The sequence below is a fragment of the Panthera uncia genome (genome assembly GCF_023721935.1).
Source record: "Panthera uncia isolate 11264 chromosome A1 unlocalized genomic scaffold, Puncia_PCG_1.0 HiC_scaffold_17, whole genome shotgun sequence".
Taxonomy (NCBI): domain Eukaryota; kingdom Metazoa; phylum Chordata; class Mammalia; order Carnivora; family Felidae; genus Panthera; species Panthera uncia.
In genome coordinates, this window is record NW_026057577.1 from 44,290,744 (window position 1) to 44,314,025 (window position 23,282).

At 39.8% G+C, this 23,282-nt stretch overlaps 1 long non-coding RNA gene across 2 annotated transcripts in view; it reads right to left on the reverse strand.

The window, feature by feature from the left end:
- Window positions 1-23,282, reverse strand: part of LOC125934929 (uncharacterized) — a 476,458-nt gene that overhangs the window by 447,769 nt on the left and 5,407 nt on the right. The window contains exon 2 of one of the 2 annotated variants that reach the window (XR_007461577.1): window positions 20,169-20,250. This is a non-coding gene — a long non-coding RNA (uncharacterized LOC125934929). The remainder of the gene's footprint in view (window positions 1-20,168; window positions 20,251-23,282) is intronic. The other variant, XR_007461576.1, reaches the window with a different exon arrangement.

The window sequence follows — 23,282 nt, forward strand, 5'->3', positions numbered from 1 at the left end:
GAGGGTTCTTCCTGCATTTAAACCAATGAAAGCTGTTCAAAGCCCACTTAGCTTTCTCACTTTGAATCGCAGGCAGAGGAACACATCTGTTTGTACTCATATAGTGAAAGTAAAATAGAAATGCTAAATGGAATAAAAAAATCCAAGTAGTTTCTTACCCCATCTCAGGTGCTTGACATGTGTCTTATTGCTTGATTCCCTCAACAACCTCTCAGAGGTTGGTATTATACCCATTTTTACCATGAGTAAAAAAGGTTAAATAAATTTCCCTAAGGACACAGAATTGACAAGTAGAGCTGGAGAGCAGAATTAAAAGCCTCAAGTCCTACCTGTCAAGGTTAAATGATAACCCCCCGCCACATTTCTGTTACTATAATTTTATATAATCTAATTATTGTGTTTCATAACCTGCTTTGTATCACTAAACAATTTTCCACATCATATGGAAAGCTGTGTAATATTTTTATTGACTACATAGGATTTTCCAGAAGACCTTTACTATGATTGATTTTACCAGTCCCCTACTAATGAACATTGAAGTTATTTCTACTTTTCCTTATAAATATGCTTTTGCACACCTATTGTTACATTCATGCAGTTATCCCCCTAAGTCAGTCCTCAACTGAGAATTGCTGAACAAAGAAAGGAAGTATGTTTTCTTTTTACATTTTCACTTCACATTGCAGTACACATCAATCAGCTGTCCTCCAAAAGGTATGGAATTTGGGCTCTTTCGGCTTTTAAACCTATGAAAGCTACTGGTAGATGCATGCGTATGCCCATTTCTTCACTCTCACAGACATACCAAATTCAACCAACTATTTCTATTTCTGCCAAAATGACAGGAGTCAACAATAGCATTGTTATTTTTATTTGCATTTATTTCATTATTAGGAAAACTAGACTCCCCCCCCTCCCGCCATGCATTGGTCATTTACAATTCTTTCAGAAATTAATTATCCCTATCCTTTTTCTACTCTTCTATTAGAGTCTGACTCCAAAATTCATCAGAAATGCTTTCTCCTGCCTCCTGCTTTCCCACTGTCCCTGCTGTTGTATCAGTACTTTGATCTATAGCCAAGAAGACATCAGTCATATACTGCTGGGGTGACTGGTCAAGTTCCATAAAACATGTTCCAAGAAGAAAAACTGGTTAAGCCCAAAGAACAAAAAGCCATAAACTTCTCGGTTGTCTGCTTCAGAAATAGGTCGTCCCCTGACTTTATCAGCTTTTGTCTCTCTTTTAAAGAACAATGATTCATTTAAACTGAATCTTGCTCTTTTGCACAGAGAAATTTGAGGAGAGAGGCCAAAAACAGTTTTGAGGAACATCTCCAGAACCCGGAGCTGGAAGGGAACAAAGGGAACCCACACAAAATCTATACCCCAGGTAGGGGCAGATCACAGACTAATAGATTCTTTGCACTGAGGCTCATTACACATGTCCTCCCTTAAAGGAAACAGAGGCCCACAGGCAAAAAGTGACTTGTCCGAAATTGACTGGCAAATGCCAGTCCCTTGGCTTCCTGGGCAGAGCTCATTTCACTGGAGGATACTGGCCAGAAGTAGACCACAGCCCAAGTTGAGTGGCCAGAGCATAAAACACTGAATGTGCCTCCCATCGTGCCAAGAGCATCATCACCCTAGGATCAGGCAATTGTGCACAGGGGGCCTGCCCCACATGCTCAGCCAGCCTTTTTTCTTTCTTTTTCTTTGTAGCTGCTAGGGCTGGGCAGAGTTCTGGCTGGCTGTGACTGGAGGACTACAGGGATAATGTTAGTCTTCCCCCTACTTAAAAAAGATGACCAAATCCAAAGAACAAATTAGGGCAGCTCTTAGAGTATCCAGCTTTTTCCATACAATATCACTCCTGGGGTGCCTGGGTGGCTCAGTTGATTAAGCATCCAGCTCTTGACTTTGGCTCAGGTCATGATCTCAGGATTCATGACATCAAATCCCCGCGACAGGTTCTGTGCTGACAGTGCGGAGCCTGCTTGCAGTTTTCTCTCTCCCTCTGTCTGGCTCCTGCCCACTCATATGCCCACAAGTGTACATGCATGCTTCCCCTCTATCTCTCCCTCAAAAATAGACAAACATTAAAAAATACTTATTACTCATATAATTAGAGTAGTTTGATCAACTTCTTATGTTCAAATTCAACAAAACCCATGCTCTGAGTTAAAAGAAAATCTAGCCTGGTCATACGGTGGCCTTTTCCTTCCCAGAAGGGTTTCTGCCTTAGCCCAGCAGAGACCCATATAGGACCAAAATGTCTCAAGAGAAAACAGGGCAAAGGTACCCTCTCTCATCTCAGTCAAGGAAAATACACGGATCAGTAGCCCCGCATGCATTCCCCAGAGGGGACTGAAGATGAGCAGCCAGCAGCTAGCCACTGCCATGAGCTCCTTCTGTATAGGACTCCTGCTGGCCCCATCTTGAAGCTCTTACTACTCAAATGAAGGCTATATTCCACTGAACATAGACCCGAGGGAGGCTTAAGAGGCAGCCTTGTCCATCATTTCTGAGTTCAAAAGCATTTTCCCTAACTCTTTAGACATCCTGTGGCCTAAAAGAACAAATGGTTGACATTGAGAGTTAAGGAACTGAGTAAGCACATCTGGAAAACTGACCTAGGATTCAACATTGATGCCTATTTTGTGCCAGGAACTGCACATGCACTGTGCGATTTAATCCCCACCGGGACTTTACAAGGGGGGTGTTGTTATCTAAGACGACAGAGGAAACAATAAGGAAGGGTTGATTTCTGGGCCCCAGTGATTCTTCTAGAAAATCTCATTAACTGTCATTGTGATTTTTTTTTCCCCACTGTGATTTCAAGCTGTTCTTCTAAAAGACCAAAAGGAAAGCATGGATGACTGTGTCTCAAATGTTAACCTGTCTTGAAATTTCATTCTTGGCTGCTGAACCATTGGCTCCCCTTAGCTTCCTCCCTGGATAAAGAGTGATCTCACATTGGTGGCTCTCTTTGGGAATAGGACATTTCCCATAAGAGAGAATTCTTTCCAAAACTTAGTGCTTGTTTTAGGAGAGTTGTGTAGATTCACAGGAAGGGTGATGCCCCTCAATCAAGGACAAACTCTGCAAGTACATTTCAGCAACCTCCTGTGCATGAAAGTCTCAAAAATAAATAAATAAACAAAGATCCAGACAGGAGAAGTTATACATTGGTCCAGAACCAACATTTGTGAACACATCAATTTTCATCTTAAGGGATTCCAGGGGTCTTCATTGGCTGGCTCTGCAGATTGGACTATATGCCATCAGTTTCTGTTTCTTGAAATATTCATTTAACTTAGATTAGCCTATTTGCTTCTTTTTTCTCCAAAAAAGATCCAAAGTAACTAATATCTGATTCCAAGGATGGACATGATACCACTTAGAAATATGTAAGATTTACTAATAACACACCTTATGCAAACCTACACTGTACAACACCTAATTCCAAAGGGTATCAGAAGTGACATCTGACTTGGAGCTAAGTGCCTACAAAGAATTGAAAAAATACACATTTACTAATTTATATCCATCCAGAAAATAATGGTACTAATACCATGCATGTCTAAGGAAACTTGCCATTTTCAGAACACTTTTACAAATGCTTTTTTTTGGCAGAGAGAGAGAGAGAGAGAGAGAGACAACAAAAGCAAGAGAGAGCAAGTGAGCATGAGCAGGGCAGGAGCAGAGAGAGAAAGAGAGAGAATTCTAAGCAGGCCCCCTGCCCAGCACATAGCCCAATGCAAGGCTGCATCTCACAATGGTGAGATCATGACCAGAGCTGAAATTAAGAGCCGGACACTCAACTCCCCGAGCCACCCAGACGCCGCCACAAATACCATTTGAAATGAATCCCAAAATCTCATGGAAGACTGAGAGGGGGTTTTGTTAACATATTTATGAGGGTTTATATGCTGGCATTGCCACTTTTTGGCTGTGTAACCTCAGTCAGTTTACTGAAAGGCTCTGAGTCTAGCGTTCTCAACTATAAAATATGAATGGTAACTTTTCCTTCCTTTCAGAGTTGATGAGAGACCCAAAGATGACATGTGCCAAAGACACATGATTATGATTATGACAAACCAGGACCCATGTAATCATCCCCTCTTACAGCTGAGGCAACGGAGGATAAAGGAGATGAAATTATTTGACCAGTGACTACAGGTACAAAGGGCCTGAGGTAGGACCAGCTCCCGGGTCTGCACCGTGCCAAACGAAAGGGTTCTCTGCTCTGTTTGAAAACCTGAGGTGTAAAAGTAAAATTATCACCAAACGAGGAGTTTTGATCTCTGAACCTTGAAAAAAGTTGATTCACGATTCCAGCAGCAAAGGAGGCAATTAAAATGAAAGTCTTCCGTGCTACTACTATCAACAGGAAGCAATTTTAATTCAGGAGCATCGCTCTTCTTATTTTGAGGTCATTTACCATGACCGTGATTTTTATCTTTCTTTTGATCGGCTTTCCAAAATTTACTAATTCAGGTATCTTGGTGTGGGTCATCTGCCCTTCAACTAAACTGAATATGGTTTCTGAACAAAACAAACCGAAATTAGGAGAAGCTTCCCACCTCCGGAAAGCTGCTAGGGGTCACTTTGTTTAAATATCACCTTGTTTAAAATATGCAGCACATCCCTCCAACGCAGTAATAAAGGTCATTTTAGGACCTTTTGTGGCCTCTGACATGTGACAGGCAGAACTTTTTTATCTATACTTTTCCAGGTCTAGAACTGCTCAGTTCTAGAACATACTTGGAATGTCTTTTCTTGGAATTTTTTTTTTAATTCAAGTATAAGTAACATACAATGTCATATTAGTTTCAGGTATACGATAGGATTCAATAATTCTTCACATTACTCAGTGCTCATCAGGATAAGTGTAATTTTAATCCCCTTCACCTATTTTACCAATCCTCCACCTACCTCCCCTATTGCAAAAATATCCAATGGGAAAAAAATAATCTCTTCAACAAAGAGTGTTGGGAAAACTGGACAACAACATGCAATATTATGCAATATGCAATTATGCAATATGCCACAATTTTATGCAATTATGCAATATTGCAATAAGCAATATGCAACAATATTACTCTCTTACATCATACACAAAAATACACTCAAAATCGATTAAAGACTTAAATGTGAAACGTGAAACCCTAAAATTCCTGGAAGAAAACATAGGCAGTAACTTCTCTGACACTGACCATGGTAACACTTTTCTAGATAGGTCTTTGGTAAGGGAAACAAAATTAAACTATTGGTACTGCCCCAAAATAAAAACTTTTGCACACAGAATGAAACCATCAACAAAAGAAAAAGACAACTTACTGGTGACACACAGTGGCTCAGTTGGTTAAGCGTCTAACTTCGGCTCAGGTATGATCTCACGGTTCATGAGTTCGAGTCGGGCTCTGTGCTGACAGCTCAGGACCTGGAGCCTGCTTCAGATTCTGTGTCTCCCTCTCTCTCTGCCCCTCCCCTGCTTGTACTCTGACTCTCTTTCTCAAAAATATACAAACATTAAAAAAATTAAAAAGACAACTTACTGAATGGGAGAAGGTATTTGCAAATGATATATTTGATAAGGGCTTAATATCCAAAATATATAAATAATTTACACAATGCCAAACAAATAATCCAATTTGAAAATGGGCAGAGGACATGAATACGCATTTTTCCAAAGAAGACATACAGATGGCCAATAGACGCATGAAAGGATATTCAATGTCACTCGTCATTTTGGAACTTCGTTATAATTACTTACTATATAGTCAGGGTTATTGACAATAATTTGACACCTGCTTCCTAAGGTTAGGTAATGTTCAGAATCCTCCAACAGCAATGAAAATCGACCATGGTCTCTGCAGCAAGCCTAACTGAGCTTCTGTGAAATCAGAGAAATAATCTACTACAGGTGAGTATCCTTCACATTTCTGTGTCTTCGTGAGGAGACAGGGAGAGTGGCTGGAATACATTTAACTGTACTTCATCACTACAAATCCTCGTGAACAACAAATGGAGAAAGAGCAAGCTAGAGAATGCAGGACTCTCCCTCAGCCACTACCTGGTAGAACACAAGGGAAAACATGCTTTATCTATACACAGCAGACTCAACCTGTTATAAAAACCACCATTGTCGTAAATATTTATTTGACACTCTCTGCCTACTGTGTGATTTAGCTAACAACTGTTCCAAGTTGTTAGTAAATCGTCCTACCATTTCCTTATTTTTGGCTTTATTTTCTTCACCTTTCTTTTGTCGTTTTGCTTTTTTATCTCGGCATTTCCTTGGTATTCCTTACATTTATTTCTATTCCTTTATCCCTCTGTTCTTTATGATGTGAAGTGCTTTCAGATAAATGCTACAGAAATGTCAAGCTGTATCATTATTACTCTTACCACCTTTATTATTTATGTCAAGACATTATTAAAAGTCTTTTGCATTCTCACTATTCTACCTACATCTTGTTCCTCCAGCTTTTATCTTATCTGGTCTTCTACAGATTTTCCAGAATATGGCACATAAATATTAATAATAGCAAAGTTGAATATCTTTCCATTAACTTTTTTTTTTTTAACTCTGCAAGTATCCACTGAGTTAGGCAACATTTATCAAATGCAGTTCTTGAAGAACACAATTGTACTGAAACAATAGGGGGAACTCCAAAGATAGCAAAGACATGTTTCTTGACCTTAGTAAGTCTAGAGCATAGAGTGACAAGCCACACAATAAGCAACTGAAGGGGACATCTATAAGATACGCAGACGACTAGAGTTGAAAAAGGACCAAGTGTGAGTTGGCCAGGTAGAAGTAACCATGTAAGATTTTCTGAAGGTGAATTTCAAAAGGGAAAACAAAGAGATGAGAAGTCTGGGGGAATAAAGGCATTCTGTCTGATCCACCAATGCTATAGCATTTTCTATAGCTTTTTGCAGTCTCCTAGGGACTCTCCAGTTTTTGGATGCCTTTCTTATTTCTCTTCTGACTATATTATCAAAAACTGCTTTGGAACTTAAAGCACTAATATGTTTTACTTTTTACAATTTCTATTACTTCTGTAATCTTGCAAATTGCTTTTGTATAACTCAGCCTGCTTCTCTAGTTCTTTCAAGTTTTTCAGGTCTTCTTAGGTATTTATTTTTAGCATAACATGTGAAAGGTAACACTTTTCAAAAAGCAATTCTGTGGCATCTGCTGTTTGAGGTATGTGGTAGCATAGCAGCCTTGAGTCTTTATTTCAGCCCCCTCACAACGGTCTGTATTGTCCCTCAGGCCATTTAGTCCTCTCTGCAAAAAGATCAGTTTACAAAACAGCCTCCTCCACACTGAAATGGGGACGCCAAAGCAAAATGATCTAAACAGAGTCTGAATCCATTAGAGAGTTTACCAACTTCACTAAACTAAGCCTGGAACATGATCATTTCCACCATCTTTTTCAACAAGCTATCCCTTCTTTTTCCAATTTATTTGACATTAAAGTTGATACAGTGACTTAAGCTTTAAAATTAAAATTCATCACGGTGAGAAAAAAGGGGGAATGCTTTTAAGTGAGAAGCCAGACTCCCGATACCACAAGACACAGTCTGTGTTCTTAATAAAGGTAGGATTTGACACATAGGCTACAAACAGGATATCTCCCAAAACCAGTCCTCCACACACAAAGAAGCATAAAATGAGTCACCTGACTACTTGTAGGAAACGTGCATTTTGTTCTAAAATAAAGGATGCAATGTCAAATTCAAACATCTAAATGAATTCTTATAAATCTCGGGGCACCTGGGTGGCTCAGTCGGTTGAGCATCCAACTTCAGCTCAGGTCATGATCTCACGGTCCGTGAGTTCGAGCCCCATGTTGGTCTCTGTGCTGGGATCTGTGCTGACAGCTCGGAGCCTGGAGCCTGCTTTGATTTTGTGTCTCCCTCTCTCTGACCCTCCCCTGTTCATGCTCTGTCTCGGTCTCAAAAATAAATAAACATTAAAAAATTTTTTCTAATAAAATAAATAAATAAATCTTATATTCATACAAAGGTGTGCTTGACTGATCATTCCTGAAAGGTGACATTTCTTGTGGATATGTGCTTACCAGAAGGAGAAAGGGGGAGGAAGTACTCCAAGAGGACACATAAAGGGAAGACTAAGGTGGTGGGGAAATTAGATCAACTCTTTGACATTTTCCAAGGACAGTTATGGCAAGGGACACTTGTGGCATTAGCACTGTGCACAGCAGAGATCGCTCCCTCTGCTCTTCTGGCACATTTAGGAATCCTGTATCATCTGCATGTTTTGTTTCCCATCAGATAAATTTAATAAAGCCCAATTTTCACCCATGTGACTTTGGATTTTAAGAAAATAACTTGAGGGTAAAGGGCCTGTCTCACCAACTATCCCTTTCTCTACTCAGTTCTGTCTTTTGCTGTTTTACATATATATATATATATATATATATATATATATATTTTTTTTTTTTTTTTTTTTTTTTTTTTTTTTGAGAAAGGGAGAGGGCATGTGAGAGCACACAGGGGAGAGGCAGAGAGAGACGGAGAGAGAATCCCAAACAGGCTCCATGTTGCCAGCACAGAGCCCAACATGGGACTCCATCTCACAAACAATGAGATCATGACCTGAGTCGAAATCAAGAGTCCAGCACTCAACCGACTGAGCCACCCAGGCACCACCACCCCTGCTGTTCTGTCTTTTGAATGAAGAGCTCCAGGAAGCATACCAAGGTACATTTTTCTCCATGAGGAGACACTGAGCTGAACACTCTTGAATACAGCCATGGATATTTGCAGACTGCAAGTCAGGGTCACACGTGCCCGGCTCTTTTTATCACAGGTATAATTTATCAGGAAAATTTTCAAGGCTCAGGGCTGATGGATCTACCCTGGAAACAACTTAAAAGCCAGACTTCAGATTTAAGGAAATAAAATAAACATAGTACACTACTTCAATACCAGTATCTGCTCTCCATTCCAATTTACACATAAAAAATGTTCATCCTGTAATTCTTAGCCTTGATTTTTGACTCAGAATCTCCCAACCTGGTCCTTAGCTCCTTTCTCAAGTTGTCATTTTAATTCAGTCCTGCACCCACACATGCATAAATCAAGTTCTGCCATCATATCTAATGTACGTACCTATTTGCTCATTAGGAGGCTTTGGGACAGATTACAAACCATCCTCTGTTGCTCAGAACCAGCCTGGTTGCCACTGCAGAGCCTGCCTAAATTGCCCCCATCTTCATCAAGGCTCTCAAGTATGGCCACCAGCCTGCTCGTACCAGATGGATCAGGGCATCACCCTTCTGTGCATACAGGGTAAGTCCCAGGTATCCAACTCTGCTAGGTCACTAAGGTATGCCCAAACTGGCCAATAGGGAGTCAGCATCCCTGCAGGGTCCACTTCCACCGGGGAGAAAAGACACAGTTCCTGATCAGAAAGAGTATGTACACACACACACACACACACACACACACACACACACACACACACTCTCTCTCTCTCTCTCTCTCTCTCTCTCTCTCTCTCTCTCACATACATGCACAGTCACACACACCTGTACACACATATACACCCTTGCGGCTGATAGTGTGGGAAAACACTTGTGAAATCCCAAAAGGAATACAATTGAAAATTAACACAAAAGTACTACCAAGGCTCTGAGGTTTTTAAGAGGCTATTCTGCAAACGCTTCTTCTATCTTCCAAAATAAAATGCCAGAACAAAGCAACAAGGGAAAAAGGGGGGAATGGGGTGAATAGCTGAAACTGAGTATCTGAAAAGTACACATCATATCCCCAACAGGTAAGACAAAAAGGCTAATGCTTTTAAAGAAGAGTAGATGGAATTTAACTTTTTTCAAAAAGGCAAAGGGGTACCAGAACAAAAAGGGGAAGGAGAGGAGGGAGGCAAGAGTGGGAAAGGAGCCTGAGCACAAAGGTTTAACCTGGGATGAAACCATGTGAAGAAAAGGGGACTGTAAATGAGCAAATGTGAACTGAGTTGCCATTTTAACTTTCATACAACTTAAGTTAAGGGACCTTTTGAAATGTGGAAACAAGAGAAAAGAACAGGACTTCCCTTACATGAAGCATAGTTCAAGTGGCACAAAATGTTATTTGACGTTTTTTTCTGATTATCAAAAATAGGTAATCATTTTGAGAATTTGGAAGGAAAAAAGATTAAATAAGGAAAAGAAATACCTATAGTTCCATTAGCAAGAGACAACTTCTGTTAACATACACTTTCTGGTCACAGACATCCAAATTGTGATTATACTATATATGCTGTCATTTTTTTTCACATGGTACCTTGTAATAAACAGTTCATTATATTACATCATCTTTTAATACAACTTTTAGACATTTTAGAATCATGAACCCCTTTCAGAACCAAATGAAATCCATAAAACCCTTTCTATAAAAATGCCCAAACACAAAATAGGCATTTTGGAGCTCATCCCAGAACTACCTCAAACTGACTTCTAAAAATCAGACCTAAGTGGAATTTCTGGAACATAAGCTCATTTGTAAGCCTAGACCTCGGTATTTAGTTTAACCACATAGCACATACAACACATACGTGGTTTAGCAGGTAAATTCTTAATCTGAGCCATGGCCCTTAGTCTCTGGTCTAGCTCTACATCTAGATATGGTTAGGACCTCACCACATGCTGGGTGTCTGGGAAACTTTCCATCTGTAAACCCTTGGAGCTCGAAGATAACGTCAACCTTCACAGACATGTTGTAGGTATCTGCTCTGTGGGCATTCCCTGGTTGTTTTCTGTACCTAGGCTGGACCCTCTCTGACTCTATTTTACATATGCCCCAGGAATACAAACAAATGTCAGTACTGTTGATTGCACCTCTTTGCCTTCCATGGTATACTGGGAACCCCTTCAGAGCACAAACTGTCTAACTCAACTGCATCTGACTTACTTGACATATTGACCTGTAAATAACTGCTAAAGTAAACCAAGTATCTTTCAAAATTAAATAAAAATAGTTCCATGTTGTTTGGGTTGACTATAATTTAAAAAATGTCTAGACATGCATATTCATCAGCCATCTTTTCAGCTTAAATGTTTATACAGTTGATTCTCACTATCCATCTTAATTGTGTTCTAGTAAAAAACTGACAACACCGAATTAGTCAATACTGAACCTCTGTTCCTAAGGGAAATACAGGGCTGGGCTCCTGGGAGCCTCTGATCACATTTTCAACAACCAATCTATACATAACCTTGTTTTATGTGTGCTTCTGTTTCAAGATACGTTATTTAATATACATTTAATTGATTCATTAACATTAAACCCATGCCAACAGCGCTATAAATCAAGGCTAAACAAAGTTCATCTAACACATACATATTTAAGACATATTACAGCCTTCTTGTGCTTAACAACACTACACCACACTTCAGCATTATAATGGGGCCATTATACAAAATCCCAGCCAAAAGCACAGAAATACTAAAACTCAGCACTCAATATTCCAAGAAAACAACACTGGTTGACACTGTGAGAGCTGAAGTCAGAGGGCTGTAACACTGCATTGTGAAAGACTCAATAAATGCTTATTGTGTTAGTCAGGATTCTCCAGAGAAACAGTACCAGTTGGAGATAGATATAGAGATATACACAGGCAGAGCCAGTGACCTAACTGTGAGAACTGGAGGGTTAATGGTTTTAAGTCCCAGTCAAGGGTAGAAGGCTCATGTTTTAGCTTAGCAGTCAGGCAGAGAGAATCCATTCTCCCTTACTCTATTTTTTGTTCTTTTCAGATCCTCAAAAGACTGGAGAATGCCTAACCACACTGTGGGTTAGGGGTAGCAGGACTCTGCTTAACTAAGTCTACCAGTTGCATGCTAGTCTTAACTAAAAACACCTTCACACACATCTACAAATAACATTTAACCAAGCATCTGGGCACCCCGTGATACAGTAAAGCTGATACATAAAATTAACCATCACACTTGTTAAATTAAAAATACAGAATTTATTATATGCCCTTGGCTCAAAGACTCACCACATATCTATCTTCATAAACTCCAAAGAATAAAGCGGTAAGTTATTTTATTTCATAAGGAACCATTCTCATACCAAGTATCATCTGCCAATAAAACATCTTTACTTCTATGAAGAAATTTAGCAGGCAATACCATACTATACAAATTTTTTAAGTTATTAACAATGGCTGCCATACGGAGCATGACAAGTAACTCATTTTCCATTTCATTTATTCTTAAAATAGCATTGTAAGGTAGAAATTACTGATCTCCTTTTACAGATAATAAAACTAAGGCTGCAGAGTTGGAGTCTTTTTCCAAGGATGCACAACTAGTAATTAACAGAGCTACTATCTGAATCCAGATTTGTTTTACTATAAAACTCATACTCCTAACTGCTTATTATATACAATGTATTTTAGTAAAGGAAAAAAATATCTCAATGGTAAGAGTTTAGTTCACATTTCAAGGACTATATTAAGGCTGAAGAAAGAATACTGCAGCTTAATACTATTCTAGGTGAAAAAATAAGCAGTAAGTCAAACACACAATTAAAGGCCCAACATGCCCACCAGAAAGGTATCACATGTAGTTATTTTTCCAACAACTGTTATCCAAAAATGAAAATATTCAATGAAACACAGCTAACCAACAACCGTGGAAAAATGAAGCTGTCAATGATGAGGAAAGCTACTAGAGAATATTTTGAGCTGACCTTATAAACAAAATGGATATGAAATAGTATTCTAAGTGTTTTTTAGAGAGTAAACTAGTCTGAGACTGTTAAAGTCAATTTGGAGCAAGACATAGACCTGTGCACTCTTGCGTTATCTTTGCATACTTTTACATATTTCATTTAACCTAGATTTACATGTTTCATGCTCCCTCTCTCTTTTTGAGCGTTGTAAAAACACTACCTAGTATGTTTCAATAATTCAGGACTGCCCTTTAGTTTCTACATAAAAAAGATCTTTATGTCAAGTAATCAAAATACTTGATTCCTTTAATCATCTGCAGTATCTTCAAAATGCTTCAAGAAAATAATTACCAACCTAGATTTCTATACCCAATGAAAATATCTTTCAAAAACAGAGGAAACAAAAAGAGAGAGACTCCTTAGCAGCAGACATATACTCAAAGAAAACACTAAAGTTACTCTTCAGGCAGAAATAAAAGGTCACAGCTAGATAACTGAGGTACATTAAGAAAAAAGAACCAAAAAAGGAGCTAAATATGTATTCTTATGAAGCATCCAGGAAATGGCAAAGTATTAATTTAACTTTAGGCTTTCTGAGTCAATAATGCATGTAACAATTTCTGTTAACCCCTTAAAAACATGGAAAAGAATGTATACCTACCAAGCTAACAGACAGGGAAAAGTAAATGATAGTAAAAGTAAGAGTAATTTTTTACACCCCAAACCAAAAGAAAGTGAAAAGGAAAAAAAAGTCAACAGAAAAAATATGACAGATAGGGAATAATAACATGATACATTTAAATGCAAATCTATACCAGTGATTGTGTAAGACATTAACAGATTAAATATTTCAATTAAAATACAAAAATTGCTGAGCTGGATTGAATAAAAAATATACATCTTACAAGACACACTCCTCAAATATAAGGATTTCTAAAGACTAAAAGTGAAGGATGGGGAAAAGTCATTATGCAAACATCATCTACAAACACAGATGAGGCCATGATGTTCATATCAGACAAGGTGATTTTAAGACAAAAAGCATTAGGTGAAATAAAGAGGAATATTTCACAACAAAAAAAGGCTCAGTTTACCAGCAAGAAAACTATTCTAACAGTATATGTGAGTATAGACTCAAGATCTTTAACATAAAAATTCACAGAATTAGAAAGAAAAAACATAAATCCACAAATCACGATGGGACATTTTACCATGTCTTTCTTGTAAGAGATGTAATACACATAAAAATAAGCAGGAATTACAGAAACAATATGAACAACAGGATTCAAAACTTTATTTAATGGACACATCTAGAACACAGACTTCATGACAGCAGAATATATATTTTTAAGTGACCACAGTAGAATTAACTTAGAAATTAATAAGGTAAATAATGTCCATATGTTTGGAAATTAAGTGACGCATGTATAAATAACACATGGATCAAAGAAGAATTCTCAATAGAAATCCAAAAACATTTTTAACTAAGTAAAAATTAAAATCCTGTGAAGGAAGTTTTGCGTGATATAACCAAATCTCATCTTTGAGAAATATGTATAGTCTTAAATATATATATTGGATGAGAAAAAAAATCCTGAAGATCAATTGTCATAGACTCTACCTCCAGAAGTTATATAAGAACAGCAAATTAAAACCAAAGAAAACAGAAGGAAGGCAACACTAAAGAATGGAAACTAATGGAAAATTTTAAAACCACAACAGAGTATCAACAAAGCCAACAGATGATTATTTGAAAAGTCCAAATAAGTTTGATAAGGTAAACCAAGAAAGTTTGATAAGTGATCAAGAAAGAACTAAGGAAAGAAAAGCACAAATGTCCACTATCTACCCTTCAAATCATATTATGAGGCTAGCTATCAAGTTACCTTGATACCAAAACCTGAGAAAGTTACCTTAAAAAATGAAATCTTGGGTCAGACTTTCTCATGTGATAAATGCAAAAATCTTAAAGAAAATATTAACAGGGGTGCCTGGGTGGCTCAGTCAGTTGAGCGTCCGACTTCAGCTCAGGTCATGATCTCACTGTCCCTGAGTTCGAGCCTTGCGTTGGGCTCTGTGCTGACAGCTCAGAGCCTGGAGCCTGCTTTGGATTTTGTGTCTCCTTCTCTCTGCCCCTCCCCCACTCATGCTCTGTCTCTCTCTCTCTGTCAAAAATAAATAAACTTTAAAATATATATATATATTTATATATAAACAAATATTAACAGTAATGTAATGTATGAGAGCTAAGTTCAGTTTATTCCAGGAACTCAAAGTTGGTTTAATATTCAATCAGTTCAGTAAAGCCAACCACAATAATATAGTGAAAGAGACATCTCAATCATCTTGATTCAGAAAAAGCCATTGATAAAATTCAACTTCTAATAAAGAATATTCACAAAAAGAAATTTTCAAACACCATAGTAAACTTCACACTTACTACAGTAATGGTGAAAACGTTTCCTTTGACATCAGGAAGACACAAAAGGCTATTTGCCATCATCATTTCTATTCAACGATTTACTTACTGTAAGGACTATGCAAAGTATTAAGACAAAGGAAAAGCCAAACAAAGGGAATAGGACTGGAAGAGAATGAAAAAAATGTCAGTATTTTTGGGTACTGTGATTGTGTTATTCAAAAGAAGCTAAAGTATTTTAATCAATTAGGGAGTTTAGCCAGGTTGCTGGACCAAAAAATTAAATGTGTATCTGTTTTTAGCAACAATGATTGAAATTTACAAAATAATATAATTTGTAACAGCATCAAAAACATCAAATACACAGAAAATGCTTCTAACTAAGACCTAGAAGAGCACTACTGTAGGCTATTTTTCTGTTAATACCACACTGGTCTTATTGTATTTTATATCTGAGAAAGTAAATCTTCACTCCTTGTTCTTTTTCTTTAGAGCTGTAAGTTTATTTCCCTATAAATTTTAAAATATTTATGTTTGTAAAAAAAAAAAAAAAAAGTAAAGATTTGGTATTTTTATTATGATAGCATTGACTTTATGGAAAATTGACATTATGATTGATATATATATGCCTATGTACATACATGAGCAAGATACACATCTTCCTTTCTGAGTCAAAAAAAATAGAAAATTCTTTAGTATCTAACTGAGATGGTTACAACCCCTTTTCATGTATGATATATAGACCATCTACATGAACTCAAACAACCATCATTGGATGGTACTCTAGATCAGGACTTTTCCAACCACATGTTATGTGGTTAGTGGGTTACAAACACCCTTTTACTCCATCAGATAGAATTACCAAAGTGCTTCTTGTGCAGTGAGATTAAGCAGTTTTTCATCAAACTTTAGCTTGGGGGCGCCTGGGTGGCTCAGTCAGTTAAGAGTACAACTTCAGTTCAGGTCACGATCTCATGGTTTGTGGGTTCGAGCCCCACGTTGGGCTCTGTGCGGACAGCTCAGAGTCCGGAGCCTGCTTTGGATTCTTTGTCTCCCCCTCTCTCTGCCCCTCCAGCACTCATGCTCTGTAACTCTCTCTTTCAAGAGTAAATAACCATTTTAAAAAAAGAAAAAAAAACTTTTACTTAAGCAATATACACACATATCCACACACAAATATCTATACAGATATATAGAGACTATGATGTAAAAATGTGTTTCTTATTGGGGCACCTGGGTGACTCTGCTGGTTAAGTGTCCAACTGTTGATTTTGGCTCAGGTCCTGATCTCTCAGTTTGTAGGATCCAGCCCGGTGTGGGTTGTGCGTTGACAGTGCAGAGGCTGCTTGGTATTCTCTCTCTCACGCCTCTCTGCCCCTCCCCCACTCACACACTTGCTGTCTCTCTCATTTAATATAAATAAACTTAAAAAAAAAAATCTGTTTCTTTTTGTTGGTTGCAGTCCAAACATTTTTAAAAACCATGTTCTGGAAACTATTCTTAACATAATTCTAAGTGTCATTAATGTTCTAACACTTGGTATTTACTATAGCATGCACTTTGTAGTAATATCGTTTTTGCTTTAGCTCAAATGTAAAAGTTAGATTTGTGAATAAGTGTGTGATGGGGTAAAATTAAATTAGTTCATGGTGAAAACTGTAGGTCTTCAATGAGTCCATTAATTAGAGATGATGATAACAATCTCATGGAGGTCATGTCTGTGAAAGAGAATGTTCAAGAACAACTGAACTTGAGCTCAAGGAGGGTTCTAGAAGGGGCACAAAGTGTTTCAGAGGCAATGAGTGAAGATAAAGGACGGGTCAGAGGAGGCATTTCTCCAGCTCTCCTCTGGGTTCCCATCTACTGGTCTTTTGCTGAAAACAATCCCTGAGCTATACTCTTTATGCTTTTTACCTGCTTTAGTCTTCCAGACTTTTCCTCAGAGGCTAAATGATCATCCTGCCACCAGATCTGGATCCCCACCTTTTCCCTCAAGAACTACCCTGGCAATTTGGTCTCCTAGCTCTCTGTCTAAGACCTCTGTCTCCTTTATGATGTCTCCCAGGCCACCTCAGCTAGAGTTTAGGCCAAAAATATTGGGGTGATGAGATGAGAAGAAAACCATCTTTAATCTCAATTCCTGGGCTTGAACTTCTCCAAAAAGAAGAAATCTTATCAGTCAAATATCGGCATATGGTGTAGCAATTCATGAAAAACATTAGATTTACAGAACTAATAATCATAATAATAATGAGTTAATATTTCTTGAGCATCTGTTTTGTGCCAGGCATTGTTTCAAACAGTGTACGTGAATTAACTCACTTAATTTTGCCAGTAACACTGAGGAAGGTAATGTCATCCTGAGTCTGCAAATGAGGCAAATGACACTCAGGAATTTTTAAGGAACTAGCACACAGTCTCACAGTGAAAACTTGCAGACAATATAGGGGGAAAAAAAAAAAACAAAACTAAGTCTCTTTTCCCACCCACCTCCAAATACCAGCAGGGAACTCATTTCTCAAACTCTTCACCCACAAGAAAGACCTGAGAACTTTTTTTTTTTAATTTAAGAACAAAAAGGTCAGAGAGTTAAAACACAGTATCAGTCTCTTCCGAGACTGTGGTTACAAATCAGTGATCATGAAAGAGTTAAAACTCTGCACTGTTTAAGAACAATCAGTTAACCTTTAAACACGCTGGTTTGAATCCAATCACCTTTCAACAAGCATGAAATCTGGCACAAAGTGTACTGACACACACCAATTATTTTCATAGTGTACATGACTGAGCTCACAATGTCCTGTTTAGAAAAAAGAATTAATGTTCGTTTTCCAAAAGCCAGACTTAGAGGCTGGGTGTCTCTGTTGGTAGGATTATCCTTTGGTAGCTATCTCCAAAGGTGCTATTAGAGAAGGCCTAACAGAAAAAGAACAGTTTTTTAAAGAAAATAACTTTTTCATCTTCTCTAAGTTCTGTTCTATGAAATGATTTTGCCCCACTTTTTAACATCGAAAGTAAAAACTCCTGGGAAATAATTCATTTCTATGCCCAGTTAAGAACTTCACAGATATGTTTAAGAGAAAAACTATCCCTTCCAGGCAAAGGGTGAAATGCCCAGTCCTACTCTGAGCAAATGGATTAAAATGCAGAGATTCAAAAGCAATTGTTGAGTGCCTGCTCCTTAAAATCATTCTTTGCTTTTCAAAAGTGATTTCCCTGAGGTTCTTTTAAGTGGTGATATTTCCTCATGCCTTCGAAACAGAAGTGAGTTTACAAAAATTCTGTCTTGGGCTCTTTAAGAACATATTGCCTGGCTGTTTTGGGGCCAGAGGTAGGAGCCCCCTGTGGAGGACTGTGCCTGGCAGTCAGGGAGGGAGCTTCCGGTCAATTCCAAGACTGTGTTCTTTATTGCCTCCATTGCTCTCTATCTCCAGATGCCCTTTGTGTCTCATCCCACCCCATTCCCATCAGACGGTTACATGTAATGCTAACCCCACACCTCAACCATATTCAAGACCAGATGTGTTTTTTCTTTGTTTAATCCTTTGCCTGAGGACCTACTCTTCTGAGGTTCCTTCCCAAATCTCAGCATCATCCTCTGTCAGCATTCCACTCCAGGGACAAACTTCTGCTGACCATGCCCATGTTTGCCAGGCCCTCCTTGCCACAATATTTGACTTCCCTCATTCACTCCCTGTCATCTGTGAATCCAGAAAAAGAACCGTCAGGATCTCATAGCAACATGGGCAGTGACCCCAGGCAGGTGTCCAGATCACCATCACCCACCAGGCACTTCTGCTTGGGGGTCAAGGGAGGGGCTTGGTTCAGGAGAGGGCACCGTACAGCTTGGGCACTGCTTACAGACCACGTCAGAACACATCCAGCAGCCTGAGGCCCTGGCAAAGAAGGCCCCTTTCAGTCTCCTATCAGTACAACTTGGTTACGGGGATAGTCATGAGGACTCCTCCAAAATGAAAGGACCCTTCGGAGCCCTGGATGAGCGGGATCATTCCATAGATGTGCCAGGCAAAACAGGCAACCAACACTTCCACAGGCCTTACTCCCTGCCCCTGTCCTATTTCTTGTTTCTTCCTAAGAACCAGAGCTCTCTTGCTCACTTCTGCTAAGTAGCCACCAATTCCCATCCCATTTTCCTACCTCCAGAACTAATTATGTGTTAAAGTCTAAATATAATCATCAACCCCAACTCACAACTGATTCCCCACCTCCCTTTGCCTTGCCAAGATCTGGGGGGGCAGGGAAATGAGGGTGTCTCTGTGCTATTACCAGCTCAACAACTAACAGAGACACTCCTGTCACCTGAGTACAGGTGTGAATCACCACCGGGCCCACATTTGACTTTTGTAGTTTTACTCCTTGCAGCAGACAGGGACTCCCCTGGTCACATCACCCTAATATCTGTGACACCAAAAAAGACTCCAAGCCCTTTATGTGTAAAGAATTGCATGGCCATGTATCTACTTAACATTTTCTATTTCATTAAGCAGGGCACACGATTCTGTGTTGGATGAGAGCTGCTCAGGATTCCCAAGCCAGCCACCACTTCCTCTCCTTTGTCAGCACCATGCACACCCCAACCCCCACCAGAAAAAGCAGTGTGGCCATGAGAAAAATCAAGCATGAGAGACCTGAAGACAGAAGACTGAGGATTCAGTCTCAGTGTTGTTTTTAACTGAGTAATTTTGGCCAAGTCACTACAAATCACTTAAACCTCTGAGATCTGCCTCCCCCACCCTTTCACACTAGCAGGTAAAATGTTCAGACAGAAAAACCTCAAGAAGATACATACACCAAAATAGAGTAACCTTAAGATCTGTCAAAGGGAAGAGCTGCTGTCATGTCCCAAGGTGGTGAAGAGCTCCATCTGAGTGTCAAGTTTTGAGGCTCTGATGGGCCTGGAGCCCAAAGTTCTCAGCAATTCCATTTCACCCCCTGTGGTGTAAAGACCAGAGCAGCTGAAGGAGAGACTTTGAGAGTGGGGTGAGACAAACACCCCACCCCATGAACTTACTTTATTCCCATGGCACATCAACTTCAGCAGAAAATTCCAGCTTTGTGTTTGCCGCCTGGTCCCACTTGAATGGGAAGTTCTGCTGAGGCCCAAGATAGAAAACAGGAAGTCAGCAGAACTGATTTTCTTAAGTCTCAAATGCAAAGCAATGCACTCAGTATGGATGAGAATTACAGTGAGGCGTAAAGTGCCTTTTTAAAAGGAGATCACATGGCTACTGTGTACAAAAGACATCTACTCCAGGGAAGAAAGGAGCCATGGCTTAACTTCCTTCTTTCAGAAAGGAGAGAAGCAGAGCTGGATTGACAGTGAGGTAAAGGCTGCCCAGAGTGTTTTATCAGAACCAACTGCCACTGAAAATAACAAAGTGCCTACTTTGATGCCCAGACACTATTCTGAGCTGGTTCCTCTGAAGACACTTTTCTCCAACGGAGCAGTTACTGAAGTGGCTCGCCTCCCAACTTCCTGATCACTGTTCACTGTATCACTAATTTCTTAGGGCCCCACATTAGAAACTTACAAGTTGGCACTCCAAACTCATCCCCAAACGTGCTCCTTCGGGGAGTTTCCAGCAAATATAGACAGCTCCATCTCGTTGCATGGGACACAAATAAGCCAGTTCCATTGTAGTTCGACTCTGATTTGCCACACCGGGCCATTCCCTGAGCCCTCTCTGGTCTGAATCCTTTGTACCCCAGTCTTTCCACCTGCTTTTATAAGACTGCCAGGTGAATCTTGGCAACATTCGCTTTCCTCCCATTATGCCCCACCTCCCAGGTCTGCTTCCCCAGTGCGCAGTGATAAAATTTAACTTAGTCGTGAGTATTCTCACCCTATCAACCTGGCTCTGGTGGTGTGTTCGACGAGAGGTGCCCGAGCTGGCACCAAGTAGATTGGGTAAGAACCTATCTTCAGTAAGCTTCACCACACTGATTCACTCTGAGAATGTGAGCAAAGTAGGAAACCTCTCTGCACCGCAGTTTCCTCATTTGTGGAATGAGGATACTAGCCCCCGTCTAGTTATGAAGGATCAAATGGGTTAACACATACAAAGTCACCAGAGTGGGTTCTGGTAAGAAGAGTAATTAATGCTTATGGAGCGCTTCCCACATTCCAGGCTCTGTTCTGACTGCTGTGCATGTTTTTATGCAGGTATTACGTTATCCTCACTGTGCAGAAGAGGAAATTGAGGCAAGAGAAAGTGAAGTCACTAAAACCACATAATGAATCAGTAGGAGAGCCAGCACTTGAATTCAAGCAGTCTGACTCCAGACGCCGAACATGGAATTCCTCGTTTTACTGCCTCTCCTGAGGCAACCTGTCCTTCCCTCCTGCTTCCACTGGCTAACACTGCCCACACATCCACCCTAGGCCTCCCCTCTGTCCAAGCTTTGTCCCACAGTCCTGTTGCCCCGGAGGGACACCATGTTGCACTCTCTCTCCAGTCTCACCTGGCGTCTTCAAAGAAGTGACTCTATTTTCTCCACAATCAAGTATACCACCCTCTCCTCTTTGTATCTTGCCCCCACTTATGCATCAGCTTGTAACTGCTATCCAGTTCTGTCATCTATTTCCAGAAACTCCATCAGAAAAAATGGACCACACCCCCAAATTCCAGCATGTCGCCCCAAGAAACATGTTATTTCCACTAACACCTAGCTGCTGTTACCAAGCCACATCTCCCGACTTCCATTCATTTATCCAGCAAACATTTACCACACATCAGCCATGTCTGTTTCAGTACATGAACATTACATGGGCCCTGTCCTCTCGGATCTCACAGGCAAATGAGATCAATGTTTATGCAGACAACTTTAACAAGTTGTGATAAGTAGGCAACGCATGCTGTTAATGGGTCCTTGCTCATGCATCCTTTATGTCGGACACTCAGGCTACCACGCTGCCCCTTCCTTTTCATCTCCACGGCCACCCCATGGTTCACTGCTCCCTACCTTATTCCTCAACTATTGCAACCCCCTCCCAACTTACCTCCCTTATTCCACAGAACCAGCCCACCCACCTCCTGCTGCCAAATAACCTATGTGGTCATGCTCATATTTGAGGAGTATACACATTGATAAACCAAGTGCAAGGCCCTGATCCTGGACAAGCAATGCTGCCTAGGAACTTCCTTGACTTTCTTTCCTGGCTTTGCCCCGTTCCCTTCCGCATACATGCACTTTGCCTCACATACCACACCTAAGAGAGACTTCCTGCAGTTCTCCAAAAACCATTCACCTTCCTTTTTCCTTTTGTGCCCTTTGCCGACTATCTCAGTCTGTGAGCTTATCTTTCTCTCTGAAATTCAGATGTTGCTACTAGATTCAGGCGAAGTCACCTCCTCCATGAAGCCTCCTCTGCTTCTCCCATAAGGTGTGATGGTTCCTGATTTGCTAAAGTCATGCATTTGGGTCTCCTTTATGGCACTTTACTTGTACCATGCACTAGAGTCACTGAGACATTTTTCCTTATGGCCTCTTATCTTCAGAACAATGCTTTGTCCTTATGATCTTTGTCCATACAGCACCCAGCAGATTGTCTTAAACATAACAGGTGCTGAATGAATAATGAATATGCTCTTTAGTCTTTTTATGTGATATTGTGAGAGAAGCATCTCATGAGGACAAAGGAAAAAACCTGTTTTTTTCTTTTTTATTGTTATCATCTAATCATTTATACAACAAATCTTTTTTTTAATTTTTTGAATGTTTATTAATTTTGAGAGAGACAGAGCATGAGTGGGGAAGAAGCAAGGAGAGAGGGAGACCCAGAATCTGAAGCATACTCCAGGCTCTGAGCTGTCAGCACAGAGCTCCACAGGAGGCTCGAATTCACGAACAGTGACATCATGACCTGAGCCGAAGTTGCATGCTTAACTGACTGAGCCACCCAGGTGCCCCTATCCAACAGATCTTTCACCCCTAGGCAATATACTAGGTATAAGGAGTACAAAAAACAAACAACAAACAAACCCTGACACAAAGGACTGCACTCAACAAACATACATTCTCTTTCAGGGCCATTGGCACCAATTACACATAAAATAATAAGATACATACAAAATAATATGAGCTCCCAAGTTATGGCAACTCTGCCACCAACTAGGTGGGTGAC